The following is a 5,483-nucleotide window of genomic DNA, read 5'->3' as shown; positions in this document are numbered from 1 at the left end:
TGACTATTCTAGGAACCTCATATAAGTGCAATCACCCAGTATCTGTGCTTTTGTGTCTACCTTTTTCAGTCAGCAGAATGTCTTCAGGCTTCATCCATACTACAGCCCGTGTCAAAGCTTCCTTTTTCAGGCTGAATGATACTTGAGAATCAAAATCTCCTCTCCTGGACACTTCACCAGCAACAGCATCTGAGAGGCCCAGGGAGGGGCAGGGCTGGGGTTTTGGGGAGAGGCTCTCCTCTCAAAGCCAGACCTCCCCCGCCATCTATCCCCTCAGAACCAGCACCAGCCAGGGCCTCCTCTCATGGCTTACTCCTCCTGTCCCTACCGTGGGACCCGCCCCTAAACCATGGGGTCAGTTTCTGTCTCTTGCCAACTCACTAGCTGGGGAGGGTCTATCCATGAGCCCCCCAACAGCTCCCTGACCTGGAATCAGCCTCCTGCCCTCCCCCTTCTGTGGACAGAGGTCAGACTCTTGGGAGGGCAGCCCCACAGAGGGCTGGGTGGAGGCACTGGTGCGAACCCCGGGTCAGGGCCAGGGAAGCCACTTGTTTGGGCACAGAAGCCGTTGGCAGCACAGTGACACGGCCTCAGGCAGTGCCCACTGGTCTTTTGCTTCTGGCCAAATGTGTGGCTGTTCAGGGTGCTCAGAGACCTGCCGGGTGAAGGAGTGGAAAGGCGGCAGCAGAGGGCCCATCACAGTCCAGGGGTCAGAAGGACAGAGCAGGCATAACTCCGTCCCAGTGTGGCAGCGCCCCCAGCCTAGCCCCCACGGGTGTCTTGGGGTGCAGAGGTGGGACAACCAGAGCCACTGGACAGACATGCCAAAACTTCTGGTGGCCCAAAGATATGCAAGTGAAATGTGTCAAGGGACAGGACCCAGTGAAAACATTTTGAGCTACAACAAACAAATGTATACGAATTGTAAGAATAAGAGATAGTGGTCAGGCACCCACTGCACAGGGTGGGCCACCAGATTCCCAGAACTCTGCGCTCCAGGCACGTGGTGGGAAAGGCAAGAGGCCAGGGTGAGGGAGTTGGGTTTGGAAGAGCAGCCATGTCACTGTGGGTGCACATGGGGCCACTGAGCCAGGCCCTGTCCCAGAGGCAGCCCCACAGTGCAGGGCACAGCTCACGTATGCCCATCTGACCTCAGCCACTTCTCTGGCATCTCACAGGGGCCTGGCATGCAGGGAAGGGGAGGAAACGCTCTGCCTGCCAGGCCCTGTGTCCACATCACCTCCCTCCCTCTCACTCCAGCCCTGGGAAGATGGGACTCTTACATCCTTGACCTTTTTTTTTTTTTTTTAATTTTGAGAAATGGTTTCAGTCTGTTGTCCAGACTGGAGTGCAGTGGCACGATCATGGCTCGCTGCAGCCTCTGCCTCCCAGGTTCAAGCAATCCTCCTCCCTCAGCCTCCCTAGTAGCTGGGACCACAGGCACGTGCCACCACACCCAGCTAATTTTTAAATTGTTTGTAGAGACGGTGTCTCACTATGTTGCCCAGGCTGGTCTTGAACTCCTGGGCTCATAGGCTGGGATTACAGGTGTGAGCCACTGCGCCTGGCTGAGGCGCAGACGATGATAAAGCTGAGGCTTAGGGTGAAAAGTACTCATCCACTTCCTAGCTAGTGAATACAGGGGCTGAGCCCAGAAACCAAGCCAGCCAGGCCCCCAAACTTCTGCCCTTTTCCAGTGGCAGAGAAGTAGGTGGTTGGGAGCCCCCCGATCCCCCGGAGTTCTGCCAAACCAAGGTGGGTTTGGCCTGGGAGGGAGACTCAGCCTCCCCTTGGAGATGAGCCTGGTGTGAGCAGCCACGCTGCCTCCCTGACCCGGCTGGGTAGAGGCCTTGCGGTGCATCTTTGAATAATGTTCTGGGGTTACCGGCTGCACCCCACAGATGCCACAGCTGCCTCCCTACAGCCCTGTGCTCCAGCCCAGAAGAAAAAAAAATGCAGTTTTCAGAAACAAGAGCCTGCTGAGGTCAGCGAAGCCCCTACCTGCCCATCCTTCTGTGTGTCCCTGGGTCTGCACACTTGGCTGGGTTTTCTAAAGGACCCGAAGGCAGAGTGAGTGAGGGGTGCCATCTTGTGGAGGAACCCTCTGTGGCCGATCAGCTTGTGTGACCTCTGTGGACTGACTGGGAGTTGTGATAAATATGGCTAGAAATGGGGCCTGGTCTCAGATGGTGACCGGGGGTTATGTGGATTGAGGGTCAGTGAGGGACATGGCCTTTCAGGAGGCCATGCTGGGAAGATGGGGGAGGGGAGTCAGGATGAGGGAAGGGCCTGACCAAAGCGGGGTAGGGAGGGAGGCTCGGAGGAAGGTGAGCCACCTGGCTTTCAGGATGATGAGGAGAGAAAGTCTGTCCTGACAGAGGCCCCACGACAGCTGCCCTGGGCCAGGATGTTTGGGGGAGGGGAGATTGCACCACAATGCCACCCTCACTCCCTCTGTCTGGAGGTGTGGGGCCAGGGGCTTCTGTGACAGGGGCCATGAATGGACCCAGCCAGGAGACCCAGGGGACAAGGGCATCTGCTGGCCCAGGCACCTGCAGGCCCTGGCAGCTCCGTCTCCCCATTTCCCGTTCACACCCTTTGCTGTTCTCTACCCGGGACCTGAAGCCCATGGACCACAGTGGGCTGGCAGACCCCTGTGTCAAGCTGCACCTGCGGCCAGGAGTCAGGAAGGTGAGAGAGTTTCACCCAGGCTTGCCCACCAGCTGTGCCCACCCACGTGATGGGGCCTGGACTGGGCTGGGGGCACCCAGGGAGGCCCACAGCTGCCACTCCCCCTCAGAGCCCAAGCAAGCTGAGGAGACCTCAGCCACTCACCTCCATGCAGAGCGCCCAGTCTGTCCCACACCCAGGATGCCTTCAAGCGTTACCTACCTGCTGATCTGGGGAAACCCCTGGAGAATTTCCAGGCTGGCATTTTATAAGAAGCATTCTCAGCTGGAGGTTACTATGATGTGCAAACAAAGGACTGTGGTCAGATCACATTGGAAAACATTGTTAAACCAGTTTCTTTACTGTAGGACTTACCAGAGCCTTTAATGTGCTGATGGGCTGTTCCTTGACTCTCAGTGAGGGGGATGAAGTAGGCAGCATCTGCCCAATGTATTTGACCACAGAATCCTCATTCCCATGAGAGATGGGCCAAGAGGCCGACCACAAATGCACTTAAGGCACCAGCACAACACGTGCATCTATGAGAGGAGAGAAAAAAATGCTATTAAATAAAAGCAGCAAGGTGACCTTGAGCCACGAAAAATCAGAACTTCTTAGACTTCCTTTCTTCTGTGCATCCTACACTTTGGTGTTGTTTTATTTTTAGTTTCACAGGGCAGAGTCCGAGTTGACTTGGGGACCTAAATGTGTATGCCTGGGGCCCACCGCAGTCCAGGAGGACCACCCAGAAGGGAACATCGCGCCTCCTCTGAGGAAGGCAGGGCTGTAGGAGACACGGCAGTGCCCCACCACCTACTCCTGGGGAAGAAATGGCTCCTCACACCAGACCTCGATGTCCTCATGCTGCAAGTGGAGCTCAGGGATGTGAGAGCCAAGAGTGAGTATAACCAGGGAAGTGTGCCCAACGTGGGAGCTCCGTGACCCCAACTCGTGGGACTGGAGCCGGCAGGGCCTGTTGTAGGAAGTCCCCAGGACTCCCCCCAGTGTTTTATAAAGAGCAGTCTCCTTGTAGACAAGCTCCTGAAAGCAGTGAGAGAGAGGGATTCCTGTGTCCTTTCCACAGTGGGGAACCTGACGCTGCCACAGAGCTGGAATTGAAACCCCAGACTGCCTGACCTCCAAACCTAGGCCAGGGTGGCGGGCATCAGACTGAGTCAGACATGGAGCTCAGAGTCGCTGGCACAGGAGGAAGGAGTGGTGGCAATATTCCAGCTCAGAGAGGCCACTGCACGAGCATGCCCGAGGCCGGGATGGGTTCCAGGCAGAGAGGACAGTCGGCAAAGGCAGGGCATGCCCTGGGAAGGAGAGTCCAGTTCCACACCAGGTGTCCTGCAGAACCCACCCCAGGGCATCAGGGGCTGGAGCTGGGATCCTCCTTGGATGAGCCTCCTATGGCTGCTGCAGCAGATGACCACAAACTTAGAGGCTTAGAGCAACACACTTACTACCTCGCCGCTCTGCAGGTTAGAAGTCTAACAGTGGTCTCCCTGGGCTAATGTCAAGGTGTCGGCAGGGCTGCATTCCTTCTGGAGCCTGGGGATCCCACCCATTTCCTGGCTCTTTCCAGCTTCTAGGGGCTGCCCGCCCTCCTTGGCTGGTGGCCCATTCCTCCACCTTCACAGCTGGCCTGGTTGCGTCTCCCTGGCCTTTGTCCTTGGTGACAACTCACTCTTCTCTTTTCTGTCCTTTCTTCTGTTTTTAAGAACCCTGTGACCACATTGGGCCGCCCAGACAGTCTAGGATAATCTCCCTATTTTAAAGTCAGCTAATTAACAACCTTAACTCCATCTGCAGCCTCACTTCCCCCTGGCCATGTCAATAACATATTCACAGCTTCGAAGATTAGGATGTGGCCATCTCTGGGGGCCATTGTTCTGTCTACCACACCCTTTGGTGCTAATAAGATCGTTTTTTCCTTTCTCCAGGCAAATAAGCTTAGAACAAAAGCTCTCCGTAACACTCGGAACCACGTGAACAATACCCTCACTTACTACAGGATCACTCATGATCCACAAGACCCACAAGACCCGGCAGTGATGGGGGTGCAGGGTCAAGTTCAGACCTCAGACCCAAGTCTCCCACTTTGGTCCCTTTCTCCTCCTGAGGGACCTGGAGGATGGAGTCTGCCCCTCCTCCTTCCCGGCATAAGCATCAGGTCAACCGCAGTGGAGAAAAGGGTCCCTCGTGCTTGGAAAAAAAACCAAGCATTCCTCCTGGTTGTCACTCTGCCCTTCCCCTTCCCCTCCACTTCCTGGTTCACACGGAGTACTCGGGGCCTCCAGGTGGTTGCTCGTGGCATCTTGGCCCTACCACCACCACAGATGTCCCTTTCGGGAGGACTTGGGGGCAGTCCAGGGCCTTGTCTCTGGGGAGGCCTGTGAAGCTGGCTCCACACTGTGACCACAGCTTTGTAGATTCCCCAGGATGTATATTGGATTGTGCACATGTGCACACACACACATTTGGAGCACGTGTAAGTGCACACTTAAGAGTGTATACCCATACACACTTGTACACATATCATGAAAAAATCTGTAATGAAACATATCAAAATAACTGTGATTATCTCCAGGTGGTAGGAGAATAGGTAATTTTTTCTTACATGTGTGTCTTGTTTTGTTTTTTCCAAATGTTCCACAATGAAGATTCATTACTTTGATGATATGGAAAAACAACAAATGTTATTTAGAAACCTAATCTATAATAGCTGTAATATTAAAATAATTTAGTCTGGGCACAGTGCCTCATGCCTGTCATCCCAGCAATTTGGGAGGCTAAAGCAGGAGGATGGC

The sequence above is a fragment of the Nomascus leucogenys genome, chromosome 14 (genome assembly GCF_006542625.1).
Source record: "Nomascus leucogenys isolate Asia chromosome 14, Asia_NLE_v1, whole genome shotgun sequence".
Taxonomy (NCBI): domain Eukaryota; kingdom Metazoa; phylum Chordata; class Mammalia; order Primates; family Hylobatidae; genus Nomascus; species Nomascus leucogenys.
Note: the sequence above shows the minus strand (reverse complement) of the source record.